The sequence below is a fragment of the Vespula pensylvanica genome, chromosome 11, assembly GCF_014466175.1.
Source record: "Vespula pensylvanica isolate Volc-1 chromosome 11, ASM1446617v1, whole genome shotgun sequence".
Taxonomy (NCBI): Eukaryota; Metazoa; Arthropoda; class Insecta; order Hymenoptera; family Vespidae; genus Vespula; species Vespula pensylvanica.
Window position 1 is genome coordinate 2,497,643 of NC_057695.1, and position 20,334 is coordinate 2,517,976.

Below are 20,334 nucleotides of genomic sequence, written 5' to 3' on the forward strand. Positions count from 1 at the left end.
GATAGGATGGTATGGGAATGTCGATTGGTATAATTTCGTCGTTGCATTTAATGAATTCTTAACGAATGGATCTATAGTTTGACTTACTTTTTTTGGATATTGTCTTTTAGAACTTTAATATCATCGTTGAGGCTCAAACAAGTAACTACAATGAATAGTTTTATTCTTTCATTTATCTAGAAGTCAAACTCTTCATTCTGGACAAATTACAATACTAGTTAGTTTAACATCGAAATTATTAAAAAATTGTACTGATTTTAAAAAGAAAAATGGTGGTATTGTGAGTTCAGAATGATTAGTAGTTACAGAATCGTATGGTCATAAGAAAGAAAGAATAGAAAGAAAGATGCATCAAATAGTAAAACCGATAGAACTACGTTTCTCTAACGATGATGGATGTTCCTGTTTATCACCGTCCATGGAATGACCATTATATGGAAGATGAATTATTTTACGGAAGTAGGAATGTTTCTTCCTTCTTAACGAAGTATTTTTAGCCCGAATCCCGAGTTAAGCCGACGCTTACTTTGTTTTACGTACTAACTCACGAGGAGAAAACTATTACTGTCCTCCTTCTCTCTCTCTCTCTTTCTCACTTTCTCTCTCTCTCTCCTTTCTCTCTATCTGTCTCTCATTCAACGAACCATGCAATTGCTTCACTGCTACATGCCATCAGCCTACAGATTATTGGCACTTTGATTAGTTCGAAACAACGTTACTCGGCCGCAATTTTAATAAGCTATCGCGCACTCCAATTATCCGGCGTATCGAGCTTGAAGTTATGAGCGTTGCTGGACGGCTGACAAAATCGTCGACGGAAATGAACGATATTAATACAATACCGCTGGCAGAGGGCATATGAATTGATACAGGCTAGCCACTCGACGAACCGTTCACGACATTTTGCACCCTTCCTTCTCTTCGTTCCCCTTCCCACCGGTAAGTCCCTCTATTCCAGCTTTTCGAAGGAGGGAGATGAATGTACCAGCAGGCTCGTATGTACGAGCTCGATTTCGAGTTCACAGTACTTTCTTCTTTCTTCCAACCGCGCGTCCCAGCAGCTGTCCCATTTAATAGAGCAATAAAGAAGCGAGTGTAACTTTGATTTATGCCATAGCCATTATTTAACAGTACCGAACTTTACGTCATATCGAAGCGTATGTTGCCTATAATTTCGAACCTTCGATATTCTATTTTTTTTCTTACATCCGTCGAATGACAATGCTTCCTAGCATCCCGATTCTTCCTTCTTTTTTTTATTTTTTACCTTTCTCTCTCCCTTTAGGCTTCAATCTCTCAGTGTCCTTTCATAAAACGATCGAACCATTGGGCACCGAACCGTTGAGCTAACGTGCTACCGTAAAAAAGGATCGCGTACGAAATCGTCGATCATAAATATAAGAGTATAAAGGCTATGTATAAGTTGATACTTTATTCAATATATTTATGACATGGAATATATTCTAAAACTGGATAACTCCATAGACGAAGAATATTTCCAGAATATTTTCGAGTTTCTTACCATCTTGTCGAGTCAGCTCGATAGGATAAAGAATCTGTTTGCGCGATGTTTAAAGGGAAAACTCCTTTGGTGGATTTGGTGTTTCTATAAATATGTGACGAGCGTTTGGTCGAGGTTTCGGTAAAAGAAGTTTGGTCTGTTAATGATCCACTTGACGGCTCCTTCACGTTTCTCGATCGTAAAGTTGGTTCGTTCGTTGGAAATAACATTTCTGAGAAAGCAAACATAATGTCATCATTGTTTAAATAAACCATCCTTAAGAAAACTTATATGTAGTAACATGTAGAGAAAAGAACGGACATTAGCCAATAACGGCTAGAGGAACTCTTCACCAAGCAGCTAAAATCCATCGATGAGATGAGAAAGCATGTCTTATACCTGTAGATATCTAAAGTTTGAAGTACCGATTAAAGTAGCAAAAAAAATGATTACAAGGAGCTTAACGAGCTTTTAATCGATCCTCTCGATCTATTTATCGCTATTCGTTTAGTATTCTTGTATCGGTTCTTGAACGTCCTGAGCGGAGAACTTTCCCTATACAGGTTGTTTTCTTCCTTCATCCGGTCTCTTTCTCTCTCTCTCTCTCTCTCTCTCTCTCTCTCTCTCTCTCTCTCTCTCTTTCTCTTTCTCTCGGCTCGTTTACACGCTGGCGCCACTCTTGGAGAGATCGCCCGAGACACGACCTACTCGTGGAAGCGCACTTGTACGTAGCTGTCTGTATGTTTGTGTGTCTTGCCAAGTGCTTCGAACTACTCGGTCAAGTGTACGTCGATGAGAGAAAGAGATAAACTCGAGAGAAGGACGAGAAGCACAAGGAACAAATCGATCACTAACACGCTATCAACGTGTATTTTAAATAGGCATACAAACGCATACACCGCAAGAATCATTTCGAGTCATTAATCACGAATGAGTCGTATTTTTGACTAAGTCAAAATGTTGATAGAGTCTGAGTAGCTCGAGAAATAAATTGGCTTGGTATCATCCCCTATTTGACGTTATGTCATCACGAAATATTCCTGTTTGGTGATAGTTCGCACGATTATTGCGCCATTTGAATTCGTAATAGTCTGGTAATTTGAAGGTTTCGCTTGCTCAGCTGCAATCGATCGGAAGGGGATGATACTAGGTAGAGAATGAGGGCGGGGAGAATGTTCATGGTATACCGAAAGCATCCCTCTTTCAAGTATCTTTGTTAAAACCAAATATAGGAAATAAAACTTTGGAGAATTAATCGTTGCTTTTCTAGTCTTCGTTCTTTTAAATACTTCTTTTCTGAACCATCGATCTTTCCTACCTGAGGTCGTTAGAACGTATCATTGTTGGACAAATTTACAAGATAAGAGGGTAAAAAAAAACGTGCCTTCTGTTTTCCTCTGTTCACAAAGGGCACCGTATGGGCGAAATGCAAAGTGCACTTTTACAAGAGGGTCGATCATCCCTTATTATTTGCTCGCGCATTATGAGCTTTCATATAAAAAGAGACTGAGGGATGAGGAATTGAAGAGAAGGTAGACGTTAGTTAGGGGAGACCAGTACTCAATGATGATGGTTAATTAAACATGCATTGTGTGCGAACGAATTTAATTAGCCTTATGCGTAATCTTCGTCGACTCGCATAGGTTTCAAATGGAAATTCGAGTAGGACGGGAGGCTCTTCTGGACTAGCGTATAAACTGGACTCCATCGGTCGAGCGGTAACATTGTACTTGTTTCATTAGACGATTGTTTCCGCTGCTAAAAGCGTAGCATCGTCTGTACGAAACGTTTTGCAGCGCTTTCTATGGAAAATATCATTTCATGGGATGATTGAGCGAGACAATGAGAGAGTTGAATGAGAAAAATTTGCGCGTTCAGTGAAACGAACCAATTTTTCGCGTTTTGAATTTGCAGAAGAAATCGATTTGATTCACGACGAAGCTTCGTGATGAACCGAAATCCATTTATTACAAACGGCAAGCATTTAACCGTACTTTTTCGATATTAAAAACATAATCGTTGTAATTATTTAACTTTTCCTATCGTTTGCTTTTACATAATAAAATAATCGAAAATCTGAACACGTATCAGTCACGCTTCCCGAGTCCGCTGTTCGTTTGCAACAATGCATTTCTATTCCCGATGACACGTGCCAACCTGCTTGAGTTTATTCCAATCGAACGCATTAAATCGCGATACAAATGGCGAAATAACATTGACGAAAGGTGAATTTCGTTGAATCCACTGGAATGCCGATCGTCAAGCCGACATTATGTCACGTCGGCGCTTTAACGTCGATTTAAACGAATTCGATTTTCGCATTCGCGTCACGTATCGGCCACGCTTCCTGACGAAAAGAAAAACGACGAAAACAAAGAAGGTAGGAAGAAAGATCTTTTTCTATATTCTTCTTTCTTTCTTTTTTTATTATTCTCCTTCTTCCTTCTCTTTTTCTTTTTCTTATAATACCATGACGTATATACGCGCACGCCGTACAGCAAGCACGTGCCGACCGTTATGACTTCCTTGGCAGCCAAATTTAATTTACAGCGCTCGCCCGCGGTGCTCAATTTTCGACTCCTCCCCTTCACTTCTCTACCCTTTTCTTCCCCTCTTCTTCTTCTTATTCTTCGTAGTAGTTGTCGTTCGCGGGAACGACTTCCTCTTTTTCGTACGTCGCCTAAGTGCCCCGTTCTTCGAATTTTTTTTGTTCCTCTGCCAAGTAGATTGCCTTTATGATCACGTCAAGAATTTGCATCCTCATCAAGAATCTTACTCCGACCAAGTGACATTGACGTTGACGAATTCGGACGTCCTGATTTTAACGAATTAATCCGTTGAAGTGATAATATAAGGATTCTAGAGTCTGATGAAGCGATAATCGGATTTACTTTATTCTCCAATTGTCTCAAGTAGACGTATTAATTGATAACATTTTTAGCTAGTTTGGTAACCTTCAAAATAGCAATAACCCAAGTTCCAGCTCTATCGCAGTGATATTTATATGTGAACGACCGATCGCAAGATATTCATCAGTACGGTTCGGCAAGGGGATGGTTCAGACGATCGCTCGCGTGCGTCTGGGGGCCAAGTTAGACTGTAAACGTAGCCACGGAGTCGTTCGAGCGTACCCTCGACCGGTTCCGTGTACCCAGGATCGATTTCCAATAATCGGAAAGCGAACACTGCTATCGAGGATTACTCGTGATCACTAACAGGAAAGAAGTTAGGTAAAGGAGCTAGACAACCACACTGATACGTCAATTAGTTTCTGTTTTTAATTAAGGACAGGTACCTGCGTCAATTTATTTTGAAACCAATTTTGTTTTTGTCAAAGGTACGAATAAAAAATTCATCAAAGTCAATGATAAGAATGGAAAAAGAAAAATGAATACAATATCCTTCAATTTTCCTATCAAAGTCTGGATCATTTTAGCAAACATAAAACATTGCTACTTGTTATATTTGATATTCAACAAAACAGCGTGTACGAAGTACGTCAACAAAACAGTCGCGGTTTCATGTCACGAACGACAAGAGTCAAACGTTTGTTTATCGATGCTTGTGCAAGCACGCTTTCCCAGCCAAGTCGAAACGACTTCATTCAACCAGGCTCTGTCTAGGATAGTGTATCGTGCCCATATGTTTCGTGCACATAATGGAAATGGCCTTTCGCGTTTCTCTTCTCTCCAGCTTTATCTCTTTTTAACTCATGTTAACCATTTCGTTCTAAATAATGATCCTTCGAGGAAACAGAATTATATTTAATGGCTATTTGCACTTCGCTCATCGTATTAAAAGTAAATATTTGTTTGTATTTTATTTCTATGTATTTAACCATTATAACCAATGATACGTCAGAGACCATTATTCATTTAGTACAAATAACAGGCAAAGGGAGTACAATTCTTTTAGCCAGAAGGTTTTAACCGAGTTGATGCGACAAGTGCTGATAGTATGTTCACTCAAGTTTTATTACTCTCTCTTTCTCTCTTTCTCTCTTCCTATCTTCCTCTCTCTCGTTCTCTCTCTCTCTTTCTTTCTCTCTTTTTCTCTGTTTCTCTTAGTCCCCCGCCACTTTCGCGAACAGATCCAACGATACAAGCGTGCCCTTAACGACGTGCTGTGGATCGATTTCCAATAATCAGAAACCGAACACCGCCGACGAGTTGCTCCGCAATCAGAAAAATGTCGAGAGAGAAAGAAGAGAAAAAGAAAGAAAAATGTGAAGCATATGAAAGTCGGCTGTTTGAAAGATCCGCCATATTTATTCTTGCTTGCGACGCAAAAGAAACGCGAGCTCGATTCGAAAATTCACGGGCTAGTGAGCCACGTCATATTTATATTCAGAAAATTCAAAAGTTTCAGTACTATTCGTGGCTTTAATGAAAAGTCATTCGAGTCCGTTTGTTATGTCGAACGGATAGAAAATGTTTTCATAACTGAGACGCGAGAGAATAATGTATTGACTGTCATTTTGTTTTTAAGAGCATTCATTTTATCCTCCGTTCTTTAAATTATCCCACAAAAATCAATAATTATAACTATGTTGTAACTATCTTACCGGAAGATAAAGCGTGACTTTTTGTATTTGAGCCAAAAGGATTTCGAGGAGATGGATCGTAGTGTTAGAGTTTTCGCTCGGTGCCGTCCATTAATATACGTAGATTAAAGAGAAGCTAATGCTTCTGACTTTTCGAACGGGAACGTTATCGCGAAGTATGAAACAGCGTCGACATTAAAGAGCGGCTTGTTCGTAATTTATCGTTTATTGCTTTTTATTTACATCGATCGACCGGCACATTTATCAGTCTAAAATGTACTTAAAAAGGTTCGCAGAAAGCGATAGAGAAAGAGAGAAAGAGTAGAGAGATTTTACTGACCAGTACGGATGGCTTTACGAGTGGAGTATGTTATTTACGATCGGATTGATTCAGCTAAGCGCGAATGTGTGTATACCTTCTCGTCCGCTCGCTCGAGCGCGCACTTTCTCGAGATGTATTCTTCCGCATTTGAATCACGAATCTCGGCGCCGTCGTCGATTCTTCGACGATTCGAGGAGTGCCAGCCGTGTGGTTCATAAAATTGTCCGATGCAGAGAAACAAACTTGAACGACTATACGTATCATTCTGTTACCTATACGTTTCTGAACAGCACGCCCATTTATTCCTTCAAGAGTGACAATTGACTATACGAATACCGAATTTAATTTTAAAACGTTTACAAACAGCAATTTATTCGTTGAATAATTGCATCGTTATGGCGTGCGAACAAATTACCATTTAGAAAATTAACATAAGGCTAAAGTAACAATTATTGGTCTTGTTCCTCTTCGGCATAAATTTATTTTCGGAACGTGATAGACTCCAAGCGAACCTTCTCGGTTTCTCGAAAGTAAATCGAATCTACCAAGGCGATCGAGGACTTTCTCGAAGGATTTTGAGAACGAGGCGGAATAATCGAGACGACGTGCTCCTCACGTGCATGTGTGCAATGCGGCTGAAATTCGACTCTCCAGCATAATACGATCTTCGACGCGCTCATTGACTTCGAAGGGCCATCAAAGAATGTTTCAAGGCTCGTCCCGTTGAGAAGAATACTCTCTACCATAAAGAGTTTCTTGTTTTCTTTATTTTTTATTTAATATTAATGCATAATATTCCGTGACATGATAACACGAACATAATTTTAATGCATCGATGATTCTCAATTGATTTACTTTTTTTTTTTATACAGCCTATAAATAATATCTAGGTATCGAAACAACCACTAAGTTTTCATTAAGCATTGAACGTAACGTGTAGGTACGTATTAATTTGAAGGTCCGAGTGAAATAAATCGATTAATAACGCTGCAAGCAAACGCACACTATATAAATATATAGCTATATAAAGTTCGCCGAAAGAAGTTTCGTTAGGTTAGTCGTTGCAACGGCATCGTAAAACATTGCGAACATGGCCGTTTGTCGTGGCTTTATGAGACTTTTTGATTAACACAACTGGAAGAACGATACGGGCATGGGACGTCCAGTAAATTCTTTTGGCATTTCCCAGACGTGACTATGCCTTTTATTTTCTATTTCTTTTCTTCTTCATCTTCTTCTTCGTCTCCCTTTTCATCTCACCCCCTTAGTTTTTCTTCTGTCTTCCTCCGATACAATGACACCGTTGGATTATTAGCTCCGACGCTTTCATGATTAATGCCTCGTGGACTTTGGAAAATTGGCCTTGGTTGACGAAAAAGTGAACGGATAAATGCTGGTCACGTGCGAAGATCTTCGTGATAGGTTGCCTTGACTTTTGATAGGTCAGTGAAAATAAAATTAAAAAGAAACAGGATATAGAAAAAAACAAGTGGATAAGAAATTTAGGAAGAGTTCAATATCCTGTCTCTTTTGATTATATTTGTTAGCTTATTAGCATTCTTCAGGATGATGAAATAAGTAGTTTAGACGTTTTCCCAAAATGATTATATAGTAACAGAATTATCCGATTTAAATTTGATGATCAGATTTATTTCTTACATATAACATGAACTCCTAGAAGGCTGTTGATCGTTAAGATCGATGGTTAAAAAGCGTGACTCGTCTGATTCGTCAAGTTGACGCGAGAAGGTAACGATAAGTCGAGAGATGTCTGAATTATTGATTTTCAGGATATCGACCGTCAAGGTGGTAGCATTTCTGGTGATTAAATATTGGTTCGTTGAACCTGACATTGATTGTGTGGAAGATGGCAAAATGAAACTTTAATCACTACGGCGGACAGATTTTCGATCGCGTCGAATAGAAATCGTTAGGACAATTTGCTTCGATTGACGTATTACCAGAAAAAAATGTCTACAATTGAAATTGACGTTTGAAAAATTATTCATCGTTCATTAGCATCATTAGTCATTAATATTAGATTGCATGTGAACTTTTTTTTTGTTATAGCTCCTGTTATGTCTTCTAATTGTTCAGTTCGTTCCTCTACCAAGAAACAAAACTATACCTACCATCGAAACAAATAAAAATGTTCGTAAACTTCGATCATTTCTGGTTTGCTTGAAGGTACTTTAACTTCTGAGGGCGTGACCGAGCCAGTGCCTCATGGGTGCAGTCTCGAAGTACACGTACGGCAGGTCGATATCGACGACCCGATATCGATCCTGTCTCTGGATAAGTCGCAGAGGCGCGAGGGAACTCACATTCTACCTTCGACGACTTCCAAGTCGAATTAACCGAGTCCCATGGGATTATCGATCAAACAATAAAACGCTTTGCCATGATTTTCCCTAACGATTCTATTCCCTTCTTTGAGGCATATATATATATATATATATATATATATATATATATAATGAACGAGCAAATAATACGTATAGCCGTATATAAACGAATACGAATGATCATTGATATTAGAACTATAAAAGAATCATTTATTTGCCTAATTTCTAATATTTCAAAAGTTTATATATATATTAAATAGATTATTTGATCTGCTGATAAACTGAATACGATTTGTTCTTTTTTATCAACAGAAATATCGTTTGTATGAGGCGATAGGAATTTTTGGTCTTTTCGTTTTGTAAATTCAATCGAATCGCGTTCTCTTTCTCACGTTACCGTTCGAATGTCGAGAAATACGTTTACCTATACGCGTACAACGAGAAAGAGAAAGAGAAAGAGAGAGAGAGAGAGAGAGAGAGAGAACGCGAGTTGGCTTGGAGAGGCAAGTCGTATCAAGGGAATTTCTGTGCACACGGAGGTACGATGCTTGAGGCAGCCTCGTCGAACAAACATCGAAAATTCGATTTGTCGATTCGCACGCTCGCAAAATCGAGTAGTCGACTTTCGAAGCGGGAAGTCGACGTAGGACAGGGAACCTCGCGGGAAAATTCCTTTATCGCGAGACGTCTACAGGTCGGCTACCACCCAACTTCGATTAATAACTTTCATTTCTCCTTTATTTCACATAAAATAGATATAAAGAGTCTTTCTATGAAATATATCCCGTTAGAAATAAATTAAAAATATCATGAAATTCCAAAGTATCAAAACAAGTACGGAATAGTACAATCCTGTTTTGCTAGCAACGATGATCGGATAATAAAATATCTTAAATCGGAGAAGTTGATTTGTAGAAAAGATTAAATATTTATCTGAAACAACCAAGAGAGATTTTCAGAAGAACACTTAAACCACCATTGGGAGAAATACTCTTTATAACACGAGCAATATACTACAATCGTTCGAAAGAGAACTCCATTTCATTTTCTCTTGTACCAGGAATCGCTAGCTTCTAAGTAAAAAGAAGGAGTTGGAGGGCGGTAAATTTTTACGTTCGCGGTATGAAGCACGTAGATTGGTATAAAGGTGAGGGGTAAGGTAAAAAGGACGGAGATGGAGAAAGAAAGTAAAGGAAAAAAAAGAAAAAAAAGAAAGAAAAAAATAAAAAAGAAAAAAGGAAAAGGGAAAAGCAGGAGAAAAGGAAGGAGAAACCTTTTCCCGAAAGCGGAGTTATAGTGATAACGCAGCGAGGAAGCCAAGTTTATTTTCATTCCTACCTTCATCGCGTCCCTTCTTCTCTCGTCTCTCGTCCTCAACTATGGACGCTTCAACCTGTAGCTCCCCCGTTCTGTTTGCGATTTATATTTCGTTGCACGCTCCGAGGAGGACGACGAACGCCTCCCGAGCAAACTCATATTTTGCGATTTCGTTCGCGTCGGAGGTACATTATAACATAGACCTCTCTTTCTCTGTATTTTTTCTTCCCCTCGACTGATCTAACTATTTTCAGCTTATTAATAGAACTCACGATTTAATCACAGGAATTCTCTGAATACGAGTTAAATTAATGGAAACACATTTAACGAGTTTAGATTTACGATGAAGCTCTGAAAATATTTACCGTTTTATCTGAAAAATTTATTTTCATTTGAGATCGAATTCTCCAACTCGCATCTTTTTTTTTTATATCGCAAGTAGATAAGTTTATTTGTGAATTAGTTTAAGTTAGCAGTACGTATATACTTTCAATCTAATTACTTGCTGACTAATCGAAACACTATACGTATCTCATTGCATGTTATCAGATATTTAATTTCAATTATTCTAATCATATTATTTGTATCAACATACCCCAGCTCTTGTTACAATAAATTCTCTCTTTTTCTCTGCCTCTTCTCGTAGGCGTCTCTTTCTACGGAACGAGAGGCGAGTGTCGGCGATGTTAGAAGGACCATTATTCCCATCTGTCGGTATAACGAGGCGTAATTGAAATCTCTCGCATGGACACGAAGGCGCGAGCGGGCCCCGTTTCTCACGTTGGGGCCACAATTGGCCTTAATGTTGCCTCTGTCCGGTGCGTAGCACGATTTTCTTTTTATTTCTTTCTCTATCTCTCACTCTCTCTTGCTAGACTGTCTTACCAGTCTTGAAGAAGATGCTTACGAGATGTTTCAAAGATCATCCTAGGGGGAAAAAGAAAGTAAAAAGAAATTACGAAAGTTCTTCTTTCCCTTGTACTCAAAAAACTCATTCATTCGCGGGAGGAAAGAAAGAGACAGACGGAGAGAAAGAAAAAAGAGAAAGAGCGAAAGAGAAAGAGGGAGGAAGGTTCAACTGGTACATAGCTCGAAATCGTGATTGGCATATCGACGTGTAGCTCAGAGCATCCACGTCGAGGCGACAATAATCTCGTTAAGAGCGCACACTGTACGTACTCGGCTTACCCTAGGGAAATAAATGACCGCACTACGTGAGTCTAGGGAAGGATATCTCGTCCGTTTCTAACCAATCCGATTCCTACGAATTTCTCTTTCTCTGTTTCGCTCGCTGACAACGTTTCGTTTACTCGTCACGTGAACTCCCGACCTTTCCTGCTTACAATTTAATCACTTTTTCGTTTTTTCTCTCTGTCCAAGCTTGTTGATCATTTGTTTTCTTTTCTTTTTCCTTTTTTTTCTTCATTAAGTTTTGTCCGCTATACCTGATGATTCCTATTTAGATGGAGATAAGAGACGAAGAACTTACGAACTCTCGTTCGCTACTTCGTTCTTGATTGTAAGTTTGGATGTTGATGAAATCGTAACTGGTGAAAATGTTAGTTCAACTTGAAGCGCAGCTAACGAGTTTTAGTAGCTACTGAACTTACTGAAAAATGAGTTAAATTGCACGATTGATTTGATGGTTATATTACATATTTAAATAAGCAAAAAAAGAAATAGAAAATAGAAAATAAAATTTGAGAGTATAGATCAACTTATACCGTAGTTGATCACAATATTTTTTTCGCTATTGTAGTTGTTTAAATGCTAATAACAATATCTCTTGTTTAAAATCAAAGATCTATCTTCTTTCTCGTTGTATGAAAGTCATGTCATTAACTAGAGTGCATATTGTTCAACGCTAAAGACATCGTAGAATCAAGAATGCAAGAATTGTTCATTTTTCCGAATCTATAGAATTTCTAAACGAAACTTGTAGAATTAGAAATACTTGCGATTGAATATCACCTAAATGAAAACAAATGGAGCAAAATTTGTAAGCGAAGAGGATTGAATGTTTTTGTGCTTGTAAAACGATTGCTCTAGCTCTATTATTATACTTTACCACTCATTTTCATCTCACTTCACTTTTCCTAACTAAAGCGTTTTCTTTGAACGAGGCTGTTCTCGAATCGGATGGGCCTTTCCTCGTTCGTTTGGGAGAGCATAAAGTATGGAAATGACGTTCGACTTAATCCAACGTTAATCGTGTTCGCTTCTATATGAGACTATAACTATCCATCGCTTTTATCGTCTCTCGTGGAAATCATCTTTTTGATCGATTTAACTCTCTCTCCCTTCCTCTCTCTCTTCATCTTGTGGACCAATAAACCTCTACCTTCATTTATTTTACCTCTTTTAGTGCAAAAATTGACTATTTATAACGTCCCATCCTTTTAACTCAACCCTTCAATCTTTATGATCCAATGCTTTTTTAATACTTTTACTTTAAATAATAGTACGATAGAGCTTTAGGTTCGTTCATTGATAAAACGATGTCTATATATTATATTATATTATACATACATATATATATATATATATATATATATATATATATATATATATACGATAGAACGTGAAAAGTGAAGTACATCATTTTAGTTAAAAATATCTTTAACATCAACTATCATATATCTTTAAGAGCCGCTATGTTACAGTTTGCTTAACACTCAGATCGTTTTATAGAACATGGACGTGCTTAAAGTGCGACAACTTACACTTCGGTCCACGCAGCATCTTGATCCCGTGCCAGAACAGATTGACGAAGGAAGAACATAACCGCGGGTGAGGTAAATCGCCCGAGGAATGTTAACCAGATGTCGTAACTCTCGTTTATCGGTACTCGATGTTATTAGTTCCGCGATGTGGTGATATTCCAAAGGCTATTCCGCAGATGCTCCGCTTCATCGTTCATTTTATATCTATACATAGTATACACGCAAACGAATATACACACACTCACATATATGCACACACATGTATATGTAGCACTCGTTTTAATTGTTTGCCATCGCCTCTCGCTAAATTGGAGTTTACTACGAGCCAGTGATATATACCGATAATCCTCCACCATTGCTGTGAAATCTCCTATCCTGGGGGGGAAAAAAGCTTTCGCAGCACGATTCCTTTAACGATTCTTGCAACGTTCTGTAATAAAAAAAAAAAGACCATGAAGTAATAACTGAATTCCGTACCTCCAAAAAACAGATATAGAATCGAATATTTTTCTTTTCCATTAGTTAATATTTTGTAATTTGTCTTTTTTCTCTTTGCAAATAAGAATAGGAATTTATATAGAATCGAAATCTTTATGGTTTATCAATGTCGATTTACTTTACTCGAGAATAAGACAAATCCGATAAAAAAGGAAATCGTGAAAATCCATAAAGGGCTATCAAATGTAGGGTGCTCGAGTTTGTGCTGCCGAGTTAATCCTACAGTAGGACCGGCCCTTTCGTCGATTACGCTTCGCGCGCATTCCGCAATGGATCGTCGTGCACGGTGTCCATTGTTTTGTAATTAATACTCACGCGGGGAGGCGCGTTGACGGATCGTTTTAACGCTCCGTCGAGCTTCCCGTTAAAATATAGACGTGTTTCGGGCGTGTCTCTGTATCTCCCTCTCTCTATATATTTCTCTCTTACTCTATCTCTCAACCTATGTATCTCTATCTCTATTTCTCTTGTACATTCTCCCTTGCATTTCCTCTGTACGCTTTCTCTCACTCTTTCTCTCTCTCTCTCTCTCTCTCTCTCTCTCTCTCTCTCTCTCTTACCTGCATGCTGACTCATCGATCAACGCGGCTATTCTCCCGCTTATATACTTCTGCTTTATACACCTGCGTTAGCCGCGCGACTTGATCGATGGAACGAAGGTGTAATCACCTCTCCTCGTCCCACAACCGAATACTGGTATTCTTTATGAAAAATATATCTACGAAAAAAAAACCGAGGAGATAGAATGGATTCGGTGCCATCTGAGACCTATCCAAATATTTCTTCAACAATTGCAACTACTATTACCAGTAAAAAACTCTATTGGAAGTTCTGTATTCAATTTTCTGAAGTCATCACCGATTTTCGGTAATTAGTACTTTTCTTAGCGGACGTAGCGTATCAAGTCCAAGACTTAGCGCGATACGAGCAGCGCTACCTTACCCGTTAACAGGATTCTTGTTTTATCGTAGAAGCCCTGTGGCTGATTAGTCGGCAGAAGGAAGCAGGAGTAATTTCGAGCCTGTTGGCGCGGCTGAACTCGGCAGGGTAGATAGCTATGACAAGACGAGAGTTTACACGGTAGACGGGAGTAATTACATCCAAGTTTCGGTCCTAGATCTTTCTATCCCTCTCTCTATCTCTCTCTCTCTCTCTCTCTCTCTCTCTCTTTCTCCCTCCTCAGTTCCATCTCTCCTCATCCCTTCTTCCCTATCTCCACTCTTCTCATCCGTCTCAGCCCACACACTTCTATCGCTACTCCGCACCTCGCTTCGTTCCCGTGGATTTCCGTCTTTCGGCGATGTATCGTTCATCCTCTTCAACCCGCCCCCCTTAACCCCTTTTTCCACCCTTGTTTCCAGCGTTTCTACCTACCCGAAACGACGAGGCGTTTCCAACTACTTCTACGCATATGTTAATACTCACGTATTCCAAGCTCGTCGAGAGTCTGTTGATGACAAGACGCGGTGACGTTATGGGACAGGAAGTAGTGGACCTTAAAATACTTTCACCAGATTAAACTCGGTTTGGTTGGGTATATAATGCAATATGTTTTTGTAAAATTTGATAGCACGTAAAATTGTACTATTTATTATTTCTTATTATCTGATTTCATTTTACATATAAATGTTGTATTTTATAAATAACTGAGATTATTGACATGTCTATGATTTATCCATTGGAAATATGGTAGAAACGATGACAAAATCCGATTTCATGTATGTTTTATATCTCTTCCCGATTATTATTATTATTAATGGTACTGTTTATTTCGATTTTATTGCTAGATTAGTCTTTAGGTACATGTTTCATCGAATAAGCTATGTGAAACGTGTTTTGCTTGAATGCTAATTACATTGTTTTACCGGTATATGGATGACGAGATTCGCACAGCCTATGCTTCAATTTTATCTGTTTTTTGATCGTCAAGCGTAAATGATTATCGAGCGATGCGGATAACGTGTTCAGAGCATCGAAACGTATCGAGATTCAAGGTCATTTATAAATGGAATATGCATCCCCTCGTTCGAAATAGCATGTCAACGTCAACGATATAAATATGACATATTCCTGAACTTGAAATCACGTGATTATCTATTGAAATATATCTAGTAACGCGAGAGAGAGGAAAAGAGAAAGAGAGGAGTAAGCTAAAAATTACTTATCGATAATTTTGAAATAGAAGTTTTTCATCAATTTTCCTTTTGACTGATTGACTTGATCAAAAATTGATCAAAAAAAAAAAAAGAAAAATAAATAAATAAAAAATAAAATCGAATTTAACATTCCTCGTATGTTACTATATAAAAAATGAAGTTTATTTATTCATTTCACAGTCATTGGTCCAGTTATTCTAAGACTAAGAAGAAAGGATACTAATCGTTCCGTAGCTTCGGTTACTAGTAGCTTCGGTTACTCGATCAGCGTTCAATCTCAATGCGCGTTCGTGCGTCAAGGTTTCTCGCTTAAATCGAGCCCTTTGCCCTTTATCGAGCTGCCGTGCGAGCCAGCAAAAATCGTTTCTACTCATAGCTTTACCTACCGCTTCGTACGAAGGCGTGGGCGTATGTAGCTTCACACGACGATGCTCGTTACTCCCGTTGCAGCTCGATTATGCAGCCACTTAGCATAATTATCCTCTTGTATGGCTGCGTGCACACACGTATATATGTACATACACATGTAGATAGCGAATCGAGCTCGGTTCTCGGCGATATAATCGACGTTGGTGCTACCGAAAAAAAAAAACTCGATAATATCGGGTGAATCTTTTTATGGACTTTATGGTATGTATCACTACATTAAATTATGGTAGGCTTAATGATAATTATAAAGTGTACTTATAATCAAGGGAGTTACATTCCCATAATCAGTTCGCGATAATAGTCATTAAGACTAATATACATTCTGTATTTTTTGACATTCGAAAAAACTGGAATTAAGATTTTTTTTTTGATTTTATCTTCTCATTTCTTCTTTTTGGCGAATCGTAAAATAGCGTTTTTCATAAAATACTTTTTCATAAATCAAAAAGGAAGGAGTCTTTTAAGGTCCTAATTTTAGATAACCCGAGCAATATGTGGGAGGTTTCGGAATTGTATGCGCTACAGGATGCACATTTATATGAACTCTTTTATTTGCTTTGACGTTCGCGAGTTACACCCGAAGAAAAGAATGCAATACAAATAGTTGGTTGGTATATAGCTATGCGCGTGATGCTTTTTGGGGTAATAAATAACCAGCTTTCAGAACGAAAGGAACGCAAAGGGTCGATCTGTGAGAGCTCGGTGACGAATGAACGACGCGACGCGCATAGACAACGGCGATACGAATCGTGGGATCATTAATCTTTTTTACATGGTACACGTGAATTTAATGTAATCTCGTTTTCCCTCTCGTGAAACGCTCTTCTCTTTCTCTTTTCTGTATCCTTCGACGAAATGAAAAAGACATCTTTGTTCTCCGCTTGACATCCTAAATTATGTTTTTTTTATCTCACTGTAAGTTTTTGTAATTTATTTCAGCGTGGTATAAGGGATCATATTTTATACGGAATAATATAATAATACAATACCATTGTCATGATTTTTCGTTGAATAATATCCCCGATAATAGCTTCGATATCGATAGTGAGAATTATTTTTAATTGGAAACGATGAAAATGATTTAATATTTTATTCGGCCCCTTTACTTTTCAGAGTCCGATAAAAAAAAAAATAAAAGAAAAAAATAACCGAACGTAGATAGTGCAATATAAAGCTCTAGATTCCCTTAACGAGCCTTCCAATAATTCGTGAGGAGCATAAAAGTGCGGTATCAATTCTCTCACGAATGGGAATTCGTAAAAAAGTATTACTTGGGCCATTATTACGATCGGGAAAGTAGGCTCAGCGGTCGTAATTTTGTCTAATTCCGGTAAAGTGCATTCGGAAAGAGTAAATTAACGAGGTAACGCGAGTAAAGTAGTGCGTTCGTTCGGTGTGCTAGAAGAAAAACGAGCTGGTGGAGTGGGAATAGGCGAGGAAAGGAGTGAGGGAAATGGGAAGATTGCGACTGACGGAAAACCCGATTCTCTCTCGAAGCAGACGTTTCCTTTAGCCATCGTAACGCTTTCTTTTTTATTATCTGCGGGAGAAAATTGAGTTTTGTTTTCTGTCCTCGTGTACGCGCCGGCTATGTATGAGCGGACTTTGTCTCCTCTGCTTTTCTCTTTTCCTTTCTTTTCAGCGAACCTTTAACACCTTACTACTTTTTCTTCGAACTTTTCGTCAACGCAATTCTACACCCTTAACCTCCTCCTTTCCAAACCCACCCGACAGAGGTAATGAGATTTCTTTGATTCTTCGTTCTTTTTTCTCTCTCTCTGTCTCTCTTTTCTCTATCTTTCTCTCTGTCTCTCTCTTTTCAAGTAATAAGAATTCTTCGTAGGAGTTCCAAGTAAGAGTGCGATAAAAGATCTGTCCTATCTTTTTTCTTCGAAAGAGTTCCTTTGGCTTCTGCGGATCATAGCGAGTAACTAGAAGAGAGAAATAAGAGAATGCAGTTTATTATAGTCCAAGTGAACGGACTTCCCGAAGAACAAGTAGTGCATCGAAAATTGGAAAAGTAAGAGAAACGCAATCAAAATGCGTGGATGTGCTTGTTGAACTAATTCGTTTAAAAGTAAGTCTTGATGTTAGTCCAGGCGATGTTCGATCCGAGCTAGGGCAGCCGTTTTCGATGGACGAAGCAAGATAATAATTATGCAAATAGCTATGTCCTGCACAAGCAAGTACGTACTAACACAAGCGATATACAAGAAGAAAGAGAGAGAGAGAGAGAGAGGGGGAGAGAGAGAGAGAGAGATAAAATCAAGCAACAGATGTCTGGAACTGCTTTCCTTCGTTCACGAAGCTATCCGTGCTTTTTGTGGAATCACCGATAGAATACAAGGTGGGACACACGGAGACAAAGCATCCACCAAGAAACGAAGACTATTTTCTATCTCAAGATAACGCGAAGGAGTCCAAAACTTCTATTTTGAATTCTTCCATATTCCTCGACGTCGACAGGTGGCACTTATTGCAACGGCACGTCGCCTCTTTTCTCCTCTTCTTAAGAAAATTCCAAAGAAAATTTGACGTGATAAAAAAAATCAGGACGTGTTCGTTTTGCACCGATACGATTCAAGAATTATAGCCGAAGTCTTAGGCGATTCTAATCTTTCCATTTAGCGTGAAAGTCGAGGGATACGTGTCGAAACTCAGACTCCTAATTGGAAGTTACGAGTACCAGCGGGAACATGGGAAAGCATTCGCGATCATTCTAGCACGTTTATAAATCATTTTACCCTTCTACGTGGGTCCCACACGTATAATATCTCGAACGTATGTACGTCCCTTGATATCTTCGAACTATCTCTATCTGTCTGTTTCTCTTTCTCTCTCATTCTTCATCTTCATATTTTCATTATATCTTCGTATCAAAGACATGATAAATTGATTCTCCAACGATCGCTCATAGACAAAACAATAAAAACAAAGATAATTTCATGAAATTCCTGCAAGATCAGACCCGAAGAAGATAACAATTTAAAGAGAAGTACGTATTGCAATTGGTCGAGAAATGATTGTTGTTCTTGAACACTGCTTTCAATGCTACGAAAGTCTTGTATAGAATTTCGAGATTCCGTGCTTGCAAGCGTTCATTTTCAACTAGAAGCAAAAAAGGAGAAATGAAAAAAAAAAACTGAAATGAATATCGGAGAAGATATTTTTGCGAGGATTTGGCAGACGTCGAAACGCATCAAGCCGTCCGTTATATCGAGAAGCAGACGAAGGGAAAGGAAGGGAAGTTTGACCCTTCCTTGGTAAGAAAAGACGAATGGGAAGAAGCTTTGGACGGTTTCCTCACGGCTTTCGAGGATTTCGATCACCTAGAAGAATTTTTCTTCTTTTCCTAGTAGAGTGCCTCAGAGCCCTCTCATTTTCCGTCGCTTCGTACAACCGTGGACTCGACAATGCCAGTGATTTCTATCCATTCAATTCGTCCTGCCCTCTTCTCTACCGACTCTTCTCGCGTTTATCGGGTGTCAAAAGATGCGCGTGGAACGGACCGAAGAGGATCCATTATCGATCTGTGGCTATCGATACTACTTCGAAAGAAGTTCGAGGTGAACGTATAGGGTGGTGAGAAAAGGAAAGCCTAACTCCTATGAGCACCCTTCGTAGACGTCGTGCCTTGGATTTCGTGCCACTCGGTGATAAGCCGCTCCAACCAACGATCCAGCCCTTAAACATCGCCCTGAGTTTCTTTCGGCTAGAATGAAATCGCTTCGGGGTTTCGTTCCGCGAATAGCTTCGATCGACGAAGACCCTTTTGGCTTGTTCCTCCTGTATCAGGAATATAATTGGTCCTTCCGTGAAAGCTTCGGTAGAACTGTAGTTTCTTAATGGGATCACGTAAGGTAACATTTAATGGATGATGGCGAGTCGGTGACATATAAGAAACTACTGGATTAAGGATATAAAGAAGCATATTTATTATAAATATTTTTAATCCGAATAAAAGGAATTTTATCTTCATAATAATATCGGAACATTACTACTTATGTTCAAATTTCCATGAATATCATCCATATTATTAATCCGATTTCGATAAGTCCCGACTTCATCCAGATTTCATTTCAAATTACTAAAACTTTCATGCATGCTTGTAAGCTGAAGGATTATATTCTCTAACTATCTTATGCTCTATAACTCTATGCATTCAGTTTTATTCTAAGCAACTATCACGAAGGTTTATTGTAATCGTGCACGAGCTGAGATATTCTTGTGTACGTGTATACAATGTTTTCCAACATCAACATAGTCCCTCATATTTCTGCGGCAATCCGCAATGACCGGCCGTGATTTCCATTCGACGTCGTTGCGTGCTCCCCGTCGGTTTACTCTGAGAAAACATGCGAGCACCGCGACGAGACCGAGGCATTTACATTCAAATTTCTTTCCCTAGACTGAGTCTCGCGATGCATGTGACGTGGAACCAACGATTCCTTTTACCGATCGATCCACCAACCCTCTAAAGAAGATTCTTCCGGAAGGATG

At 38.8% G+C, this 20,334-nt stretch overlaps 1 protein-coding gene across 6 annotated transcripts in view; it reads left to right on the top strand.

The window, feature by feature from the left end:
• Positions 1–20,334, top strand: part of LOC122632768 (discoidin domain-containing receptor 2-like) — a 76,692-nt gene that overhangs the window by 15,822 nt on the left and 40,536 nt on the right. The window contains exon 2 of one of the 6 annotated variants that reach the window (XM_043819935.1): positions 10,675–10,846. The exons of 3 other annotated variants lie outside the window; for them this stretch is intronic. The gene's annotated coding sequence lies outside the window, so the exon portion shown is untranslated. Of the gene's footprint in view, positions 1–10,674; positions 10,847–12,719; positions 12,824–20,334 lie in introns of all 6 variants that reach the window. 2 more of the 6 variants (XM_043819937.1, XM_043819938.1) reach the window with 2 other exon arrangements.